General features: G+C 43.2%; 1 long non-coding RNA gene across 1 annotated transcript in view; it reads left to right on the top strand.

Annotated features, from left to right (window-relative positions):
- Window positions 1-22,904, top strand: part of LOC104692348 — a 77,899-nt gene extending 54,995 nt beyond the window's left edge. The window contains exons 2-3 of the long non-coding RNA XR_752349.3: window positions 18,536-19,194; window positions 21,839-22,904. This is a non-coding gene — a long non-coding RNA (uncharacterized LOC104692348). The remainder of the gene's footprint in view (window positions 1-18,535; window positions 19,195-21,838) is intronic.
- Window positions 22,905-23,637: the final 733 nt, after the last annotated feature.

The raw sequence follows: 23,637 nt of genomic DNA, 5'->3' as shown, positions 1-23,637 counted from the left end.
CTAATCAACAGTTTGACTTTCAGTCCAAAGTCCCACTCTTCAGGGAGGCTTCTTCAGTTGTAGCTTCTTTATAATGAGCAAAACTTTATATCAGTGTTAGAGGCATGAACTGTTTTCAGTCTCTGACACCAGTATGCCTGTTAGTACCACGAAGAGCAGCAAAGTTGGAGTACAGCTGCACCAGTAATGAAACTACCTGGTTCAGTGGCACCAAACAGAGGCAGACAGAGAAGTATCACTTAGTGATTTTTGCTTGTGTGGTAGCAATCAACTCTGCATCTACCCCAAAAGATGCCTCAACTTGAAAAGCTCATTTGCTTCATAACCATGGCTGTGTCTTCTGCACTACTTTCTTTACAATACACACTTCAAAAAGGTTTCTGAAAAGAGACCCTATGTAGCACCTCTGAATGTTATATTCAGAGCATATGCTCAAAGAGAATTCTTATAAACTCTTCTTTGTGTAGCACTTAGATAATGGGTATGCCCAAAATTCTAAATATAGGGTAATTGTCACATGCACGTGGAAGAATTCTTCCATGAGATACATTACAGATTTATGATGCACAACTCATTAGGTTTTGTTATCTGATTCACCAAGTTGTCAATGAAGACAGATTGCCAAACAGGAAAAGAGGCAAATAAAATTCACTCAATTTATTTGGAAGGATCCATTCTTTCCATAGGACATTGTTTTGGGAGAAGTCTGCTTTAAATCAGACTTAATAATATCTTTCAATATGCAGTTGGTTAATGCCACAGTTTGATTTGATGGTACTTGGTTGTCCTTATCAAATGGTATTTATTTTATCAAAGCAAAGGAAACAGAAACTTGTCCAGAAATTGGAAGCCTTGCTCATTAATCTAATGAGAGCTGTTTTTTCTTCCCATTTCACTTTCATGCCTTTTGGGGACAAGAAGGCCGTTCATTTTATCATCGTTGTCCATACAGCTATCCCACACTGCAGAATCCATGATGACTGCATTTTTGAAAGAGTGTCTCCCCAGGGACTGTAATTATTCATCTTTCAGGAGACACAAGATCTATAATACACAAGTGCTGCAGACAAGAACTAGTTTACAGGTTTATCTCATGACTGAAAGTATAATCCATCTTCCCTGGCATGATTTAGGAGGTGCTGCATAAGAAAAGAAAGAAAGTGGGTCAACCCCATTTCAACTTGTATTCCCCTGTTCACATAGATCTTATTCTTTTAATTTCTCATTGAAGAGAATTAGCGCTTGAGTGAGCAGAAGAAATGGGCCCTATTTCCTGTATCCTGCAGCACACCCTGTAGCCATTAGGGTTGTGCCTGCACCAGGTTTGGACTCCCGGCAAGCTTTCTTGCCTCAGCAGAGACCCAGCCTGGCATCTGCTCTGTTATGAGAAAGCGGAACAAGGAAGCTCTGCTTCTGGTGGAGATAGTGGCTTGGGATCTGGAAACCTTGACAGCTTCATGAGGTAAGAATCAAGCTAGTAATAGAGAACTTGAGTGTATTAATGGAATTTTCCTAATGTTTACATGGTAGGTCTAAGCCTCTGAAGAAGAATTCAAAAATTTCCCATGTTTCCTCTAATGAATGATACCTTAAGACACTTTCTTGTGTCTCATCCTTCCTCTTTTGCCCACAAGTCAGTCATTTCCCACTATCACCGCAGAATAGCCCGCTACAACTCCTTTCCCAGGAAAGTTTATTCTGAAGATGGGACTTCAGGTAGTTTAAGCTTCTTGGAATGCAATTTAGCATCTAAAGACATTAAAGACACAAGACTGCCATATGTTCATGCATCTGTTTGGAAGTCCAGGTTGGGTGTTCAAAAGAAAACATGAATGAACATGGCTCCAAACTGAGAATTCGTGTGCAGAATAATATGTTGTGTGTGACCATGTTGCCTCCTTAGAACTTACTTTTTCACCTTCATCCCCACATATTTCTAATTTCCATGTATGCTAAAATCGCCATTGGAAACAACCCATTCCTCTGTGTTTGTTCTCCCCACACCCTACAATAACCATCTGTTATTTCTAAAGGGTAAACATAGCTTGTCTTTTTCATTGCGACATAAAATGTTACTCAACAACCCTAAAATATTTGCATCTTCTATAAAAATCTTGGCCAAATCTACATTCTGTGGTCTTCCACACAGCCTTGCCTGCTCGGAGGGCACCAAGTGCTAAAAAACCTACTAAAGGATTGTTAACAGAGAGAGCACAGGGTACATCCAGCACTGGGTACATTAGGAAGCAGACATCAGTCCTGAGTGTTCACATTGCAAAGTATTTCAAATACCAGAGTAAGACAGGAACAGCTAAACTGTGCTCCAGACATCTAAATTTAAGGATTTACGTTTCTTCTGATGCAGCAGATGACATTATCGATTCTGAAAGCAACAGAAGGAGCGTACCACTCTGCCTTGCTTTTGCCGTTAGCGATTAAATCAGCTCTGCTGGGTCTTTGCAGATAAAAAACCCCAAAAAACTCTTAACAAACCAGTTAAAAATTCAACAGTGGTCTTAATGGGCCTAAATCTAACCACCTCAATTTTAGCTGCGGTTTGTAAATACCTCTAAAATATACTAAGATGGGTGGAAACCCTAAATCTAGGGTTCTTTGAACATATAAATCCAAATATTATTGTTGCTCCATGAGGCTGTCTGTGATTTTGTTAGGCAGAATTACTGATTTTAGTAAGGAGCCATCCTTTGAAATCAATATCATAGTCTGGGCAATATTTAGGAAAAACATCCTTATCTCTAATATTTATACGCATTCGATTATGACCATCTGAAGTGAACTAAGTTAAAAACAAGTCTTATTTATTTTTTACCATTTCGCATCAATGAGTGAGCTGGCTGATTTATATGATCGTTGGTATCATCATAGTGGCTAGGAGAACTTGCTTACAACTGCCTTAACTTTCCTGGCTCCTGTGCACTTCTGTGCAGACACTGGAAGGCTGCAGACACTGCAAGAAAACAATCATAGGCAAAAAAAAATCCCAATAAATTAATTAGATGGTTTTCGTAAGTCCCAAGTCTTGCAACACAAAGAAATAACCCACAACTAAATGAAATTTTGGGCTTCACCTGCTCAGACCACATCCATTAAATAATATATAGGTCCTCCAAAACCTTACTCATTTATTTATTGCAAAAGCATTTTAGGTTTTCAGCTCACCTTCATTTTCATGCAATTTTAGGATGGTAAACTGCAGCAGGAATTGATTTGTCTGGACTTTGCCACTTCTCTGTACCTGCCTCCCATGTTACTATAGTTTCTCTCTGACACTTGCCCTTCTGTGACATTTTTCTGGGAAGCTGACCACTGTGCTTCAATTTATTAAGCCCTCCACATGAAGATATCAATTGCCTCCTGGAACAGGAGATTTGTTATATGTCTTTGGGAGACAGGCATTTTCAAGAAAATTTTCTGAGTGAGGAACGCCACTTGCTGTTAGCTCTTTAGAAAGGAGGACACTATCACCCTTCCTTTCATCAAAATTTTTCAGAGGCAGAAATACTGACATTTCTGTCAAAATGGTCGCTCACCAAGAGGTGAAGAGGCAGTTTTAGAAGTTGCATGTACAACAGTTGTGCCCCAGCTTTTCAGAGCAGAAGAAGTCTCTTGAAGGGGAAAAGCATATATACATGACTCTGTGACTCTGATACTTTGTGGATTTCTCTGTGAGATTTGCTTGAAGAGCTGATGAAGCCCAGACTCCCAGACCCCAGGGGCATGCTCACTGGTTTCTACATTCTATCACTTGTTTGCATGAAGGAAAACAGCACACTTAGGCTTACCAATGTTTTTAAAGAACTGAACTGGGGTGTTTGGGATATTATTAGAGGACTAGATACTAATTCATATACAAGTGTGCTCTTGATGCTAATCTGTTAGTGCTAAGAGGGTCCAATCATTGCAGGGCTCAAAAAATGCATTCAGATTACTGTAAATTATAAAACATAATTTTTAAAAGAATATTGTAGTGGTTTAGTTTGAAAAACCCATTACTTACTTAGTTCTCCTTAACTAAAACCCAAGCTGTGCTAAACCACGACAAATATACATTTTAAAATTGACTCTAACAGGACACTTCCATTTCTGGGCACCAGGACACAGAATGAGGAATTGATGAGCAGAAAGGAGACAGAAGGTCAGTAACAAGACAAAATGATGGGACACTGCATCTGGAGAACTTGTATTCCAGATATGGAGTCATATAAAAGCTTAAATATAAAGAGAGAAAGCTGAGACAGAAAATGCCCTGGCAGACATTAACTTGTGAAGCCACAAGGCTGCTTGTGCCAACACTCCAGGTCTCACTCCTTTAGAACCCTTTGCACACAAATCCTACCTCATGGCTGCCTCCACTGTCACTTTACTGCCCTGATCTCTTCTGAGAACATCCCCAGGATGTCTGGCAAAGATCCTGTCTGTGCAGGGTATTGGTCAGCTGCTGATTTCCCCACTCCTGTGCAGCTTGCAATCAAATCTAAAGAGAAATCAAGGTTGTTATAATGAATGATATTGGGAAGACAACAAAAGTAAATTGTAATAAACCCATGCTTAGTGCCCAATGCCAAAAGTTTCTTCCCATAGCATGTTCCTACAGCATTAAGCAAGATAGTGCCTGGGATGAGGACAGGATATTCTGCTAAGGAGGCTGTGATAGTGAGCAGCAGCCGAGAGAGGCTTGTCCTGAATGTCAGGTGAGGTGAAACCCCTGGAGAAGCAACAGGAAGGAAACTTTGTTCCTTCTTGGCAGCAATGCAGTATGGCAGAGACCATGAGCACAGAGTGGACAGCACCACAGGGCAGAAGAAGTATCTGGGTGGACAACAAGGACTGCCTGTAGCAGGAAGCAAAGATTTGCACTTGGAGAAGATAGCAAACTTTCCTAAGAATCTAGAGAGGGCAATAAGGAATTCATAGACTTTGAGAAAAAAAAAAGAAAGTTGCTGGACAGAAAAAAAGTGAAAAGTGAGGAAACTTCTATTAACCATTTTTTCTTTCAAGCCTTTTATTTTAATTTGTCTCACCCATCAGCATCTTGGTTTGTTCGGCTGCTCTTTCTTGTTGTGGTTCATTTCGGGGTGTTGTTTTATTTATTTGTGCACATCTGTATAATAAAGCATGGCTTTGGATCTTGGATACCTTTCTTCTCTATTAATATGCTTGCTTAAAAGAAAATAAGAGGTGGGTCCTTCTGAAAATGTCAGCTATTTTGTTGGGCCAACCTAATGGTACAACTGATAGAACCAAAAATAAAGCCAAACCAAACCGGCTTCGCAAGGCCATACATCAAAGAGCACGTAGTAACCGATGAGTAAAGCTTTTCAGCAACTTGCCACTATGAGTTAACCCAGTAATATACCAAATCTCAAAATACCCACCATTTCACAGGCTGTTGGATCTGCTTTAAACAGCAGATAACCGGGGAAAAAAGTAAGATGGGATGAGGTGTCCATTCACGCATTCTTGGAAGGGATCAGGCTGTGGGTATTAAGTCAAAGGCCATATGTGTGATGGTACAGTGAAAGTGCTTTTTTAAGACAAAATATGGGCTGAGATACCTTGCTGACCACCCATTTGTGGTTAAGTGAAAGGACATACATCACTGGAAAATATTAATAGCTAGTCTTCAGGGAAAAACAGTGGAATACAGTCAGCATTAATCACATCCCTGACTCTATCTCAGGAGCCAAGAAGAGGTCATTTTTTTTCCATCAGGAACATCTTGGTACTTAAAAGAAAAAATGCATTCACACTTAAAGGTTTCTGTGGTGTAACCATAGAGATGTGTTAATGTAATAATCACACACAGCCATGTAGGGGCTTGTGCTGCTTTGTGCAAAGGGGGTTAGCAAAGTCCAACCTTTCTCTACACAAATGCACCCTTTTATAAGTAAAGATAAGGAAATACGTAAGTTTTACAAAAGCAAAGGTTTTATTAAAATTTAATAAGCTTAGTTCCCCTAATTGTTTTCTTTGTGGTCTAAAATTTTGACAGAATCTCCACATGGTGCAAATCAGTGCACCCAGGGTAGCTCTGGGGATCTGCTCCTGCTAAGAAACCAGTCCATCACTTCCTCAAGGCTCTGACATTTTGAGGACCATGTTACGACACAGAACAGAAATTCTGAAATGCCAGAGCAATCCCACTTTATCACCACATGATCCTGCTGAGTAAAATAACAAAGCTCAGTTTCTCTGTGCAGTGTACATTTCAGCATGCGAGTTTATTTTTCTGCAATGACAGTTTTCTTCCTCTAATTTTGCCAGGAATTACTATGGGCCTGCATACTCCTCAGGTGATACTGGCTCATCAAACTGATTTGTTACAGCTTCTGGACAGAATCAAAATTCATTACACTAATCAGGTTCTTTGATAATTCTGTAGAGTACAGCACTCAGGTGTGGTGTGGAACCACAAATACAAACATTCTTAGTGCCCAGTAGCTTTAAAATCTGGTGAGATCTCTTATTGGACAGTTCATCATCTCTGCTGATGTGTGCACACTTACTGTTAACATTGTACTGAGCCATACTGAGCAGGCAGAGTACAACCCACCAGAATGTGCTGTTTTCCCTATTTCTAAGAAGTGAGCCCACCTCTGTGGGAATCCATCCCCAGCACAGTACGAAGACATCTGGCAGTTAACAGCAAAGCCACAAATCATCTCTAAACTCACCTAAACAAAGCCACAGATTATCTAATTTATTGCTGGTGACAGTCCTGCTTTGAGTTGCTGTAGGTAGCCCCTAGCAGCCCTCTAGCAGTCAACAGGAAAAAAAAAATTCCTACTGGACTTGAAATGAATCAAGGGTATTTGGGGAGAGGGGTGGGAGTAGCTTAAGATTTTAAAAATTACACAAACATTTCCAATTTGACCAGGAATTTGTCCCCTCTGATATTGAAAACATGTTTCATTTTCAGCTTGCTGATGCATTCAAAAGCATTATTTCTTTAAAAAGTGAGAAGATAATTGCCTGCCTGAGAATGAAAATGTATTGTGATACCTTTAGCTGGTTTCCATTCTGCATATCTTCAATACTCCTTTGAGTTTGTGATTGCTGATATACACGATGTACTGTAACAAAATGTTATCTTGTTTTTGTGCTACTGAAAGGGTTGTTAGCTGTTTCCTTCCTGAACTGTGGCACCACAATATACATATTGTACTCACTGGCAGGCAATTCTCTGACTGCTTCCATCTTCCATCTTAGAAGAGGCTCGGGGGGACCTCACTGCTCTCTGCAACTCCCTGAAAGGAGGTTTTTGGAGCTGGTCTCTTCTGCCATGGCTGCAGTGACAGGAGTAGTGGGAATGGCCTTAAACTGAGAAGGAGAGGTTCAGATTAGACATTAGAAAAATATTTTTCACTCTTAGGGTGGTCAGGCATTGGAATAGGTTGCCCAGGGTGGTGGTGGAGTTGCCATCCCTGGAGGTGTTCGAGAGCCATCTGGATCTGGCACTGGGAAATGTGGTTTAGGGGTTACAGTGGCAGTGCTGGGTGGACGGTTGGACCAGACGATCCCAAAGGTCTCTTCCTGCCTTGATGATTCTATGATTCTATGTGTGCAAGACTGCACTTCTACATGGTTCCAACTTGCTTGCCCTGGCAGTTGCTGCAACATGGCTCTGAAGCTTGCTTGCTTATCCATTAGGGTTGCCAAATGAGGAAAATGTGGACAATTTTCCAGAAACCAAGAACATACCCTACACAGGGGTCTGCCCGGTTAATCCTCTAATCCGTATTACTATGTTCCCTCCAGAAACTCCATTTAACAAAAATAGCTGTCATAAAAGGTAGGGAACAGTCAGAGCTCTGACTGAGCTGCAGCTGAACATGCTCCCAGCAGTTAGGCACAATAAGGAAAATCCTCTTGAGTGCTCAAGCAGGGAATTAATTATTTCCAAGCTGTATTTTCACAAAAGTGTTTGGGCTTCTGCTAGTGGCACCTGAAGGACTGAAAAACAGAGAACTTGCTTCAGACATAGACATATTTGGGAACTTTGTACAGTCACATTGTTTCAAGACAACTGTTTGACAAATGAGAGCACAGTGAGTGCTAAACAAAGGTGATCTGTTCAAATAATGTCACAGCCTGAAAGAAAATACCACTATCAGAACTAGTCAAGTGTGCGTCCATCACAACTAATAGCTGGTGTCAGTCCCCCCTGAGCGACAAGCGCTGTGCTCTGGGGCAGGCGGAGCAGAGCACCAGCCCAGCAGGGCTGTGGTGGCAGCACACCAGCTGGGACCCTCCAGCTGGCTGGGGGCTGCAGCGGCCCCAGGGCTGCGCACAGGGAGCCACAGGAGCAGGGCTGGGCTTCCCTGAGAAGGACTCAGAGTGCTGGTAAGGAGGCAGATAAAGCATCCTGGAAAATATAGGTCACAAGCCAATGCTAAACTAACATGAGGAACCAGTTCGTTTACTGCTTGACAGCTGTATTGGGTGGGGCTGGGGAAATACGAATCCACGGGTCTCTGAAGAACTCACACTGCTGCTGTCCACAACAGCATGGATGGTATCAACAAACATGCGAGTATTAATGGCGCTGTAACTCTGCTGATTTTCATTTAAAACCCCCAAAACTATCAATCAAACAAACAAAATCAAAGGTAAAACCTCAGCTAAAAAAGGCCCAGTGGAGAACTGAGAATGTCCCTCCTTTTCTTGGTTTAAATCATGCCCAGTTCAAGTTATATGAACCCATGTACCTTGAATCTGTAAGGTCTTTGTTGTGGTTACCAGGAAAATAGAAAGAAATTTCTGTGCTGGTGATTCCTTTTTCAATTATGAAGTAAAGGATAAATGACTATAAAATACGAGTGACTTGTACAGACAATATGTGATATCTTTTCTCTTTGTCCTGACTACTGCCCCTGTAATCATATAAGTCATTTAGAAGAGACTGGACTAGCCTTTATAATTCCCCTTCAAGGCACTTAGAAAGGATGGGAATTCATTCTGTTTCATTTGCAGACAAACTTTGCAATTCTGAAGTTTCCTACCCCAGTAAATCAGATTTAGGAGGTAAAACAACCATAGGGGGAATGTGAGTCTGATGGAGGAAGAAGACTGATTAGGTTATTGGTGTGTCCACAGTAATAATCACGTTTAAACTGGATCTGGAACCTGGCAATGCCCTTAACAGGCTTCCTTGATCAGACCCTCTAGAAAGAAAGTGGAAGGAAGGGAAAAAGGTGAATCTGAAGAAGGAACATGGTAGAAATAATGTAGAGCAAGGAATATGGGAAGAAAATGCTACACCAAAAAGCCAGCAATGAGCTGCACGTTTTCCCACATAGCAGGGATTAGTCAATCCAGTTGGTGGTTTGTTCTTACACCTTTCTTAACTGCACTGGGTGCCTGTTCAGTGTAATACAAAACGAGATGTGTTTCTGTATTTTAGGTGAGTTTTTTAAGTTCAAACCACCTTTAAAGTGCATTAGCAATCCGGTAACAGCTGACGAAGAGGAAAGGCTGGGTACAGTTCTTCCTCCCCAATACACCCAGCCTTCTGTGCCACACTCTCTGCCCCCAAAAAAGACATGGTAAGAAAGAGGCATTCTAATCTTTACAGACCATTCACTTCAATGGGCTTTGGATTGCTTGAGCCCTACACTTCTGTATTCTAAAGAAACCAAGAGAAAGCTCATGAAGATCAGAGGCAGCTGAATGTCTTTATGTATAAAATAACTTGAAAGGTAGGGCTTAACCCAGCAAAAGAGAGAAAAATTCACAGTTCACCTACTCTATCCAGTCATAGATCTGTAATTTTGACACTTGTGATAAAACGAAAAGAAAAAATGTTAAAATTACATGGGGAAGGGAGGAGGGCCATGAGTCTAAACTAAAAGCCTGAAAAAAATAATTTCAGGACTTCAATTGTCCCTACAGATTTCCTCTAAAGACTGACAGCATGTGGCACTATCTTACTCTAATTTTCTCCAAAGGGAAAATGTGACACTGTATTAACATTGAATTAATCAGAGGAGCCAAATATATCTGTATGCACAACATATCTGTATCTCCCTATCTCAGAAAACTTTCTACCCCAACTGAGCACCAGCTGGAAGAGAAATTCTTGCAATGGAGCCCTTTCTGTTTAATCCCTTAATCTTCTCAACAGTAGGGATTCTCTCTTAAACCCGACTGGAAAGTAACATCTGCACTGTTGAAAGAGAGAAAGCACCAGAAGGCAAGCCACGGAGGTCTCAGCTCCCTCTCTCCCACTCAGTAGTTTTCTATTGAAGATGCCTGTTTAAGGACAGTTTACATTTAATGGCAATGACACAGATCAGGCAGAATCCCAGAGGCTGAAATATTTTCTATTTCTTAGCAGTTACGGCTCCCCATTCTTATGCTGTGGAAAGGGCAGGAGAACTTTAAATGACAAGGAGACCATAGAGATGGATTAACCCGCAGAGAGGGATTAACCTGCAGAGAAGGATTAACCTGTAAGTGTTGTTATTCCCTGAAAGTTACTACCTTTCCTCCCTTCAACCATCCCTTCTTATTATTCATAGTTAGTATTTTGACAGCTTAGACCCCAGTGATGTTCCTGTCTGTAACATGTCCTGACTGCCAGTCCTGGGGCTTTATTACGGGTTTCAATGTCTCTTCTAGATTTGAGGTTAAGCGACATAGTAGCACAGATTAGTTGAGGGGCTGCCTCCCAAATGCTAGGTCCCGATTTCATGGGTCTCCTGGTTAACCCAGCCTTACAAAATCCCATGAAGAGTCAGACCCAGCACTCACAGTCTGGTTATGTCTTCTTACAATCTAACAGAAAGGGCAAAACAACCCTCTCTAGTATTAGAGAATTAAATGTACAATATGTATTAATGTATAGAACTCCTATGTATTAATGTCTTCAAAATCTCGAACCACTCTGAACTCAGGTGACCAGATGGGTCACTAATGTCACTCACTTCATTCTGTTCTCTCTTTGTCTTGTTTCTTCTCTGCCCCTTTCCCCCCCCCCTTTTTAAATTCTCACAATGCTGCAGTACAAGTATCTGTTGCAAAAAGGAGACGTGATGGTAGCTAGCCTTATGCTATTAGACTGGCCTGCTTCTGAAACAGCACTCACAGCCAATTAAAGCAAACTTTTTACCAATGGCCAAGAAAATTCTCACAGAAATTCTTCATGCTTACTTTTTTAGTAACCCTTCAAGTTTATAATAGTAATCACTTGCTCTGGAGAACAGAGCCATGCCATATCTTAGGTTAAAAGCTACTTTTTGGAAGAAATACTGAGTTTTGAGTCCAAATCAGGCATGTGCTGAAAAAGGCAGGTGCACAGTGATAAGAATGCACCTTTTTGGTCTTCCATCTGAAGTCTGTAATTTATCATAGGTTGTATTGGATTTTCTGTGGCTTCTGGTGAGGATTAAACATAAAGAATGCTCTAGTTTAGCTATCTGGGCTCAGAATGTGTGACTTGTTTTATGGTTGCGGAAAAATTGGTGTGCGGGTCCAGAGCTTCCTTCAGTCTCGGCTGGAAGCTTCTGGCTCCTCACCAGGGTGAGACCTGCCCAGGAGCCAGTGAGTTATTAAGCTGTGACACCACAGAAAAGGTCCCCAGGTGAGACATTTAGATGGCACTGCAGTGGTGGTCCAGAAAGATATTCAAGGGACTGGGGACCTAAGTTTACAAGCAGCCCTGAAGCCCTGTGAGCATATGTAGGGCATCATCCCTGCGGGTATTCTCTTTATTCAAGTGATGCTGATAATAGCAAACACCTCCCCTACTGAACACACCACACTTTCCAGGTTGTGTGTGTCCAAAACAGACTAGAGACCTGAGGCAGACCTTCTGATCTCCTGTCTCTTCCAGCTGGATCCATCACACAGAAGACACAAGACTATCCCAGATTCTCATAGAATCAGGTCTTAATAAAACATATAACTAATAACTTAGGTAAATTATTTCAATGGGGAAAATTTAGGTAGAGTGACTGAAAAAGATGAACTAGAAAGGCTGGTAAACAACCTTCCTTCTATCCACTGGGTCCTGGAAAGGTAGGCACATTCCTCCAGTCCTTGTTCAACTTTCAGTGCCTTCCTGAGCCAAAAATACCCCACTAAGGCTTGGCAGTAAGCCTGCCTCCATGACAGGCCTCCTTCTTCTCTCGCATGCTTCTCAGTCTGTTCCTTGCTTGTTGCCCCTTTTGCCCACTGCCCACCCCACCCTTAATTTGGGAAAGCTTTACCATGCCCACCTTTTCTTAGGGAAAAAGAAATCATCCTCCCTTCACCTTCTCCACCAAGGTTTTGGCTTGACCCAGAATGCAGCAGGGAGGACCTTCTTACTCTCATAACCTCTGCAACATGATGTACAATACATAATAAGGTATAGTCTGCTGGTTTTATGTCTGCAGTGATTCTGGTGGGGCCCTTTAGAAAGCCAGGGTTAATGCAATGGCCCATGAGTAACAGAGTGCAATTAGTGAAGGCTCCTGGAAGCATACAAAGCAGGAAAATCGATCTTTGCACACCTTGGCCTTACCCTGGAAAGAAGTGGTTTATGATCATGGTGCTGTTTGACCTGTCAGCATCATGGCAGTATATTACAAAGGCTGCTGCTGTTCCTCCCTGGATCTGCACTGGAAACAAAAGTGGATTAAGGGGCAGAGGGCACTGGGCTGCCTCCTCAGCTATCCAAATTCAAAAAGAGATATATTGCATGGCCAACAAGAGCTTGTAATGTAACAGCTTAGTACTGTTGTTGACACACCAGCCCAGTATTAATCCCCATGCTGTTGCAATCAGAAGGTCAGGTGCCTCCCTTCACTGTATCTTAACCAGGAGGCTGGCTCAGTGGTGAGCACTGATTTGTGGTCAGCATCTTTTCATTTCTGCCCTGACCCAGATTCTGCTCCAAACCAGCATGACACTGCAGGCATCAGAGGACATTTGCTCTATTGCTGGCAGCTAGGTGCAAGAATATCCAGGGAGAGGTGGAGTGGACGTGTTGCAAAAAGACTAGTCTCAAAACCAGATACCTTTACCTGGGAAATCCTAAAATGCCACTGTATAATCAGATGATGCCATGGATGTGCAATACACTGCCCTTAGGAGCCAAGAGCTCCACTTTGTGAGAGCTTTAGTGGAATAGCAGTCGGGTGGTGATGTAATCACACGCACCCCTCTGCACCTCTTGCTTCCAGTCCTCTTGATCCCATTGCTTTGAATTGCAGATTCAGGCTCAGCATATAAAAGAACATACGGTGAAAACATGTTTCTTTCTCTTTCTTTCTTTCTTTCTTTCTTTCTCTCTCACTTTCTTTCTTTCTTTCTTTCTCTCTCTCTCTCTCTTTATTCTCTCTCTTTCTCTCTTTCTTTCTCTCTTTCTTTCTCTCTTTCTTTTTCTTTCTCTTATCAAAATCTCTGCAAGTGTGCTGAGAAGGGGCGGGAGGGTGTCTGCTGCAGATTATTACTGAGACCACTTGTGACACTTTCTCATTAGCCCGTGTAATGGGAAGCCAATCTGCTGCTCAGGAAGCAGCACTGCAAATTATTTTCAGCCACAGATGATGCAGCCTGGCTTTGAACTGCTTAGGCCTTGTTGTAACAGAAGCACCAGCAATACTCATTTAATGTGCATTGACCTTTCCCTGACCTGGGAGACAGACACAGGCTCCTGCTCTGGCCTTTTTCTATCACCATGCCTTTTTCTGTAAAGATTTCTGCTTGGCAGGCTACCAGGAGGAAAATACTAAATTCTGTCTGCAACAAGGTGCAAAGTTTATTTGGCTTCAGTACAGCTGGGGGAGAGAAACAATCTCATTTATCTTTCCCCTCCTGTAGCCATGCTGAGGACACATGGCAACTTTTGAACCTTAAAGGACAGTGATATGGAGTGAGGACAAAGGAGTAATCTGGACAAAGGGTGCCCCTAGGGCATTAAAAAAAACTATTCCCCTCACCTTCTGTTGCTGCAGTAAGCTCACACCACTTGTCACCCAGCAGGAGATCTGTATCAAACAGGATGAAACTGGGGATGACAGGAAGTCCCTGAATGTAGACAAATCCATCAAGTTTCATGCTTTGGATGTGAAACTCTGAACCACTGCCTGCTCCTAAAATGATACTGCTTTCATATGCAGTTGTAAAGGCCCAAGTTTTTTGTTTTCTGTGACAGCAGAAGAGAGACTGGGGATGATGCCCTGACCCCAAAGTTTGACATATGACACAGTAGGAGGCCAGCACAGCCATAGGACCCATTGCACCAAAATTTGAGCACAAACAACACAGTCATAAGTGAGGAGAAGGGGAAACATGAGACAGATGTGGAAGGGCATGAAGAAAATACCTCTTCCTTGAAAATCAACCAGAGCTCAAGGGAAGAGATCAGGAAGAAGGAGAATGCAAGATACAAGACTACTGCTTGGTCAAAAGCATAAGACTTCATACTTGAGTTGGATGAGCCTTTACTGACAACACTACACAACCATCACAAGTGCCCGAGTGGGTCAACCACACCTCAAGACTTGATCACAGAATCACAGAATCGTTAGGGTTGGAAGGAACCTCTGGAGATCATCCAATCCAACATCCCTGCCAAGGCAGGGTCACCTTGAGCAGGCTACACTGGAACACATCCAGGTAGGTTTGGAATATCTTCAGGGAGGGAGATCTACAACCTTCCTGGGCAGCCTGTTCCAGGGCTTTGCCACTCTCAATGTAAAAAAGTTCTTCCTCATGTTGAGGTGGAACTTCTTGTGTTTTAGTTTATAGCCACTGCTCCTTGTCCTGTCATTGGGCACCTCTGAAAAGAGTTTGGCACCTTCCTTCTGACACCCGCCTTTGAGATGTTTGTACATATTGATGAGGGCCCCTCTCAGTCTTCTCTTCTCCAGACTAAACAGGCTCAGCTCCCTCAGGCTCTCCTCATGAGAGAGATGCTTCAGACCCCAAATCACCTTTGTGGTCCCTGCTGGACTCTCTCCAGTAGCTCCTTGTCTCTCTTGTGCTGAGAAGCCCAGAACTGGACACAGCAATCCATATGTGACCTCACTAGGGCTGAGTAGAGGGGCAGGATCACCTTCCTCAGCCTGCTGGCCACACTCTTCCTGATGCACGCCAGGATCCCACTGGCCCTTCTGGCTGCAAGGACACACTGCCAGCTCATGGTCAACTTGTCATCCCCCAAGACTTCCATGTCCTTCTCCACAGAGCTGCTCTCCGGCAGGTCAGTCCGCAGCCTGTACTGGTACTTGGGGTTATTCCTCCCCACATGCAGGATCCTACACTTGCCCTTGTTGGACCTCACTGGGTTGCTCCCCGCTCAACTCTCCAGCCTATCAAGGTCCCATTGAATGGCAGCACACACTTTGGGTGTACACTTAATGCTGTGCTTTTATATCATCTGCCACCAGAAGGCAATTTTTGTTCTGCTTATTCCCACTCCATCTTGTTTTCTGCCTCCTTGCTCTACAGATTACTCTGAATGCTGAGAAAAACATAGTGCAGTTTCAGTTGCCTCATTGGAGGAAGGTCTTTATATTTCCTTCTTGGCCTTTCTTGCTTCTCTGGTTTATGGATTGCTGACATACTCATGTGGCCTTTGTTTTGATCTCTGCACTATATGCCAGGGCTTGATAGAACTCATCCAAGGAGCAAATGGACATTTGTCAGAAATATTTATGCAAAGACAGAGTAGTGATGTCTCAGAGAGCCTGCCCTGGATGCAAAAGGGTTGTGTCACATTGAACTGTTCTGACATCAGTTGTCACCTTGGCCAGTCATGCAAGTAAATGTTGGACTGGTGCCCACTTCAAAGGAGCTGTGCTGAAAGATCTCACTTTTCCAAAGTGCTGGCTGATTAACAGCAGGGCTGTGAATTGTTCCTCTAACTTGTTTGCACAAACTGTGAGGTTTAGAAGGGGTAAAGGTTCCATTCCAGCTATTTATCCTGTGTAGAATCAGAAACCCAAAAAGATACAGCTAAATTAATTTCTGGCAATAGAGGAGTTTAAACAAATTGCAGAGTCACGGGACAAAGCTTTGCTGCATAGAAAGGCCAAGAGGGAACAATACTAGAGCCAATTGCAATTATCTGCTAACCCTGGTACTTCTAAAGCTCACCTCTCATTGCTATTGCTGGCTGCTTATTTTTTACAGCAATCTGGAATGTTTACATCGAATTAATAAAACCCAAACATTTGTGCCATTAACTCCTGGGCTTGGTAATTCTGACATTTCTGGTATTTCTTTTCCAGTGTGCAGAAAGCACTCCCTCCTCCCCCTCCTCCAGTTCTGTAAAGGCTCCAAGTAGCTCGGTGTAATCTCTGCCCTTTGTTCCAAGATCCCCTCATGGGTCCTTGCCCCGATTTGGGATCAATCTGAATATATCCTCTGACAAAATGACTATACCCCATCTCAGCACACTCCTGCTCCACGTCCTGCTAAGTTGATTATAGAGCTAATTGGACACAAGGAACAGAGCAATTTAACTTCCCTGGAAGATGAACAGCACTTAAATGCCCTGAGCCATTGAGAGTAGCTCTATGCAGGAGCTAATTTTTCCACCTCACTTAGCACGGGCAGCTTTCATGCACTGGAAGTTTTAGGGCAATACTTCTCATCAGAAAAGAAACCAAGTGTTTGGAAGCACACTGCATCAGCCCAGGACATTAATTTCCTCATTCTCTAATCTGTGTTGAGGTGTGTCCCAAATGGCCCTTTTCCCCACTGGGAAACATAAGAGCCAGCAGCATTACAGCTCCTAGGAAAAATGATGCAGAGGATGGAGTAAGCCTGCTGCTGTTCACTGAAGAGAGCTGAGGGAAATGGGACGGGAATGGGGAAAAAAAAAAAAAAAAAGGAAGACTGAGCATTTGGAGAAAATTAAGCAGAGTAACAGAGGAAGAAAGGCAGACAAGAGGAGAGAGGCCTCGCCTTTGCTGGAGTTGCTCCTTCCTGGACACGTAAATCTATGGCACTGAACAACTTTGGGAAAAGCATTCTGGTCACCTGGCAAGAGGCTGCTGAAAAAGAGAGCAGAAGACTGCTCCTGATATCCCTGTAGTTTTGAAAGCTTTCAAAGGAATTGTTTCTTCCAGGTATTCATCAGTGCTGGTTTCCCATGGATAAGATAAGGAGGGGACCCTTTTAAAAGGTTTTAGCCACTTGAAGGTCACTTCAAACAACATGCTGAAAACAATGACAGAGGCAAACATTTCAGCCTCACCTATGCTCCAGCAGAAAGAACAGAAACCTTGTTGTTTTCCTGGTGAAAATAAGAGAGCCCATATATCCAGACATCTCAGACTATAATGTGGTTTAAACCCCATCACACACCTAAGCCCTGTTCACAGCCATCCTTCCATGGTGGGTGTGGGGCCCTGTGCTAGGGACGCACAAGCACTGCCCTAGGAAATGCAACCTGTTGTGCGACAGCATGTCACCCCCTTTCCCAAACAAAAAGCAGCTGGGAGAAAACATCTACCCCTAAATGTAGATTTATTAACACTCAGCACCAGGAAAGTCAAGGTCAAGGGTTAAAGCTTGCCTTTATCCATCACCTCTTGATATGACCTTGGTGGGGCTTTCTGCAAAGGGCAGGGACAGTTGACGCCATAATGAGCTGTTCTTCCCAGGAGACCCAGCACGATGAAACAGTACAGAACATCCACTTTCATGTATCAGTGCAAGAATACAGGTTTGATTGGTAATAGGTTTCCCATTAAAAATACATGGGAACTTACCTCAGAGAGACAGAGAGTAGATCCCACAGGATAAAGTCTTTTCAGCCAGCTTTTAATGAAGACAATTATATCCATGTATTTGAGGATTTCCTTCTTCATTCTTCTCTAAAGAAAACAGGCTGATTTCATGGGGCAAAACTAGAATGAAAAATAAATTCACAACTGTTGTTCTTTAAGTGGGTCAATTACATTTCGAAATCTGAATGACTGTGGTTTTAATACAACTAAGATGGTCCACAATAATATTAGCTCACATGAATGTGTAATAACTACTTTTCAGAATGAAATGGTTTTTAAATTCTGAGGAAATTATTAGTTTCTAAAGAAACAAGAAAACTACAACTTGGGTGGTCACTGAGACCATTCATTTTAATGAGTTAGCCAATATATTGAATCATACAAGGAAGGATCTAATGCTGTTTTACTCTAAGGATCTATTGAGGCATTCATTCATCTCTGAGTCAAGACTGGATGTTACAGGTTTTGTCATTTGTTTGGACTTATATTCCAAACATGGTAAACAAGGTGCTCTTCAGTGCTCTCCTTCACTTTTTCCTGTTCTCTCTCTCCCTCTCCAGGCACACATGGAGAGCCTGTAGCAGTTCGCTCAGTGGATTTGTGGATTTTACCCAGTGGACTATGGAGTTTTTTCCATGTATCTGTATTTCTGAACTTGAAATCCAATCTCATATTCATAGCTGATGTACCTTAAAGCATGGAAATTCACAGCACACAAAATACCCTCTTCTGCTTGACTGGTTCTCTGTTACTACTGACACTGACTCAGGGCTGTTATTTTTATGCAGGTAAGGACAGGGAAGAAGGCCACTCAATCACCAATCCAGACTGGAATGATGCCAAAAGTTACTGGTGTTCTATGTGGAATAAAGGCAGAAAGATGGTGCACATAAATCAGTTTTACACCTCTTCGCTAGCAGTTCTGATCCATCAGGATTAAATTGTCTTCATCTATGAACATTTTACCTTCTGTGCATTACAGCATCTTCTGAGCTTCTGAGGTGAAGTTAGGGGTGCAGATGGAGTTCAAGCATCATTCTTAGAAAAGAGAAGTGCTTTGGAGTACTCAGATCATGATACCTTTAAAGGTGCCCAACGAGTTCAGAGCAGACACTGTAAAGGACACCTCTTTTAAAATTGTCTCCAGCTGGGAATCAGAAGACAAATGAACCGTAGTCACCAGAACTTTTTGGAACTTTGGTCTTGGTTTGAAGAGCTGAACTGTGAACATGATATCATGTGAACCATAACAGCCTCATAAACTTAAAGCAGACCTGGACCTGAAACTCTCTTTGAATGGCCAGGACGCAGGGCCAATCACTTCTCCATGCACCTCCAGCAGCAGCACTGGGGAAAACAGAGGCACAAACATCTGCCAAACACACGCACGCTCCCATCTCAGGAAACATCACACCGGATGGTATAAAAAAACCATGAGACAGCCCAGGTAAGAGCCCATGGCCAACAGGGACTACAGCAGCACTGAATCTTGGCTAACTCTAAATCTGGGTAGATTGGGACAAATGGCTCTTCTGCTCATTCTGCCTTGCACTCTGCCCTTCTATGAAGCAGCCACAGTGGGCCACCATCATGGCACTGGGCTGTGTTCCACTCCATCCCCAGAAGCTGTAAGGAACTCACATGGGGAGCATCCTTTATGAAAGTGCCCAGCCCTGCCAGGACAGGATTTGGGTTCAAACGACATTAATTTGCAAAATTCTCTGATCTCTCTCCGGGTGCTTTCTGTGTTGTTTAGGCAAAGTGCCTCTCTTAGAGCACTCTATTTTTTCTCAGTATTGCATTTATAAGAGGAATTTCCTTACCCAGAACCAGCAGATACTCCGCCTGCTCCACCCTTCCCTATCTTCCTCCCTGTCCCCATAAAGCTATTATTTAAAAACGGGAAAAAATACTCTGGCAAACAATCTTCCCTCCACCCTCCCTCCTATCTGTTTAAATATCCTTGACTGCAAGACATTCAGTACAGAACAGTCATCAATTTTTAATTCATTTAATCTCTTGGTAACAGTGTTCTCATGAACTGAAGGGCCCCTGAGGAAACTTCAGAGAAACCTGACGCTGGATCCAGGAATAAAATTTTGATAATAGAGTGGACTCCGTGGCACTGTATGGGTTAATGGGGGGAAAAAGATACTTAAAACTGAGAACCTTTCACCCCCAGCCAAATAAAAACACATTGTAAACCAGAGCTCTGTACCCTAACACAGCACAGACTGAAACAAGCACCAGGGAGAGAATTCCCTGCGTCAGAGTTGTTCATGATTCAGCAAACTTGGGAAGGAGCCCTCTGAGTAAACCTGTGGGTTGCCTGTGCTCCTGGTCCTGCTACCGCTTCTTCGTTCTTGTTCCAAGAAGCTCAGAGAACATCCTTATACACTGTCCGTAATTAAATTCTGCCTGCCTAAATGCCCTGGAAGTCTCAAGAGAGGACAATTTTCTCCTTGAGTCTGTAAATGTGGTGGAATCTAATACTGTGTGTATCTGCATTGTTCTCCAAAGAACTGTCATTCAGAAACGGACAAAATGCTACCTGTGTACGGCGTGAATGTTAATTGGCTCTGCAGGCATTTTAGGGTAGGGAGCAAGAGGATTCTTGGTTATATTCAATCATATCATATAATGGAAGCTCTCACAGGTCCCGGTTGTACTGGAGTGTTGCATGAAAACAGGGAAGAGCAAAACCCCAGTATTTTATCCCCAAAATCCCCAGTATTTTATCATCTCATGAAAGAGGTTAAAAATAACCTATAGCTCCAATTCTATGGCAGCCAGAAATGATGCATTTTATCTGAACCCAAGCTTTCTCATAATGGGATGCATAAGAACTACATTTCTCTGAGGAGGCTTTTGGAAGGAGACACAGGTTTGATCACACGCTGTGTGATACCAAACTTAATGCATACATAGAGCCACATCAACTCTACAGCACCCAAGCAGCACAAAGTGCACATGCACCCATAGCTCCGGATATCCAAAGTGTCTGGGTGCCATTGGCTATCACAGAGAAATGCAGTGCTAACAAGGGTGGCAGCAGGAAGAAGCCTAAAGCCTTCAGCCACCCTCCTCACCTCCTTCAGCCCTCCTTCCTAGCAGAGATCCCTGCCCAGTATTTCCTTACCTATAATACCTGTTCTGTAGGGATGGGCATAGCCCCGTCCTGCTTGGCTTCTAGAGGCCGATGCTGAATAACAACTTCAAGCAGACTCAGTTGTAAAGTCTTCAAGCAGACTCAGTTGTTGTAGTCTCTTTACACTAAATCACACAACATAATTCCCTGTCTTTCCACAGGCACCTTAATGTAACAGGCAGGCTGCTACTGTAATGACAGGCAGCACAAAAACACAAGGCATTACTCTACAGAGCTACTCAGTAAATTTGTATGCTGTTTGCAAGATTATACAATGTATAGGACATTTAGGGGTCTATTTTTCAAAAAATGGTGACTAGAAAGTCGTGATGCAAAACATGGCCTCGATGTTTAGTGCTAAAGCCCTTTCCTCGACATGCACAGCAGAACTGCAGCTCAGCCCGACACAGAGGAGACAATTTGCTGGGACAATTTGCATAGTTACTATTTCTTGCAGAGACTTCCCCTATTTGTGGTGCCTTTTTCTAACCAAGTTGTCATTTACCAGCAGCAACCTCTGATTCTTTGCCTGTGTACCTCCTGTTCTCTTTCACACTGTTAAGAACATTATTTTCTATTCTTCTGTCAGCGGAGAGCACTGGTGATTAGCACTGCAATATCTGGTCCCCTTTATTGAAAATGTTAATCCTTCCTTTTTGCAGGGTTTCTTTAGCCAGGGGTGTTAATACTTGGTTAATATAATCAGGCTGCCTTTTTCTTTATTTCTTGTCTTGCATGTGTTTTAGGAAGGAAATTCTTTTTTATCTCTTGGTCAGAATTTATTATAGTCTCTCGTTTGGTTCTTTTTTTCTCCAGAGGGGCTGCTTTGACTTTTCTTGCTTTTTTTCTCTCTCCTTTTTTTTTTTTTTTTTTTGCTGTGATTATATTCTAACATTTAGCACCCAGCACACTCATTGTTTTGTGTCTTTTTTTGTTCCTGTAGTCTGTAAAGGGAACTTAAGAGTGTGTCCATCAAGGAGGAGTTACTTGTGTTCATAACCAAGAAGAGGACTGAGAGCTGAGAGTCTTCCCTCACCCACTGCAGAGGTAAGGCTTTCTTGGGCATTCCACAAGCTTCCCTTCAACCTGAAGATCCTTTCAGTATTTGGATAGTAACCAGCATCAAAGATCACCACCCACTGCTCATAAGACATTTTTTCCATGGAGAGAGCATGATATGAAGCATGGGTCACCTGTTGTAACTTCAGGAATCACAGATCTTGCCCCAGGGGAAAGGTGAGGTTGCCAAGATACAAACCAGAGATGGCTGCAGAATGAAGTGTAGGCAACTTCAGTGGTATGATCTTTTAATCCTGATCAGTAGCAGTTCAATGAAAACTCCTCTTGTTTTAATGTGAAGAGCACAGACCCTATATCCCACAAATTGCTGTTATGATGATTTTCTTTAAAAGGAAAGACATCACCTAGAGAAATACAGTCACCCAAGGAAGAAAAGTGCCAAGTCACCTGAAGTTTTGTCTCTCCTGATTGCAATCATATTTTATTCTCAAGTAAAGAGAAGCAGCTTTGGCAGTGAAGCTAGGAAACAGTGGATGTTCAGCATGTGGCTACTGTGGATATAGGACTCCAAGACAGTTTTCAAGGTTGCCCCAACACACACACAGGTATGCTTCCACTGGAGATAGTTTCAGCAGGCACACCTACAGCTGGATGGAGCTATGGGAACTGGTCGACTCTCTCCCTCTGTCTATCCAGCCAGCCAGTCAGCCAGCTAAAGTGGTCAGGAGCAATGGGGGTACTCCGGGGGGACTTTCCTTGTGTCTTCTACGAGTAGAACATGAGGTTGGCAGAGCTTTCCTTTGGCCCTTCGCTTCAAAACACCCATGAGCCTTCCTGTGCTACAGCTCCCAGGCACAGGCGGAGCGGGAGAGGGACTGGGAGCGGGAGTGGGAGCAGCACCTGGAGCGGCACTGGGAGCGGCGCGGGATCGGCACTGGGAGCGGCACTGGGAGCGAGAATGGGACTGGGAGCGGGAGCGGCCCCGCCCGGCGCGGCCCCGCCGCCTGCGCACGGCGCCGCCCAGCGGCAGCAGCGCCGCGTTGCACGGGCAGCGCGCGGAACCCGCCCGTGCGCTGCGGCGCGGCTTTGAGTGACAGCCGTCCCTAATTATGCTAATTGCACAGCTCTTTTTTTTTTTTTTTTTTTTTTTTTTTTTAAATTTTTTTTCCCCTCTCCAGATACCCTTAGGCTTTTGTTTGCAGGGAATAAATAAAGAGGGATTAGTTACGTTTATCTGTGTTTCCCTGAGTCTTTACAGAATAACTGTTACATGTAATTAAGTAATTTGGCTGTCCTTGACCAAGCTGATAGCAAATTACCAGACATTACTGATGAGGTTCCATTACGTTTCAAGAATAGATTACATGGATCTGGGATTTACTAATTTTTATTTATTTTAGACAGGTTCAGCTGGAAATAATGGTCTTACAAAGGTGAAAATGCAACGTGCTTTGACAAGTCACCTTTATCGAGCAGTATTGTTTGGCTATGTGTGGATGTAGGACTCCAAAACCATATTCAAGGTTGCCCCAACACCGAGATATTCTCCCTCTAGAGAGAGTTTCAGCAGGCACACCTGGAGCTTTGGGAACTGGTTGAATCCCTCCCTCCATCTACCCACCCATCCAGCTGAGCAGCTGTTGTCTTCACAAAGGATCTGCACTGAACCGGCTGCAGAGCAAGTTTCCCATTCACAGCTTTCCCTTGCCCAGTGTCAAACAC

The sequence above is a fragment of the Corvus cornix genome, chromosome 3 (genome assembly GCF_000738735.6).
Source record: "Corvus cornix cornix isolate S_Up_H32 chromosome 3, ASM73873v5, whole genome shotgun sequence".
NCBI classification, from domain to species: domain Eukaryota; kingdom Metazoa; phylum Chordata; class Aves; order Passeriformes; family Corvidae; genus Corvus; species Corvus cornix.
Note: the sequence above shows the minus strand (reverse complement) of the source record. Positions and strands in the feature narration are given on the sequence as shown.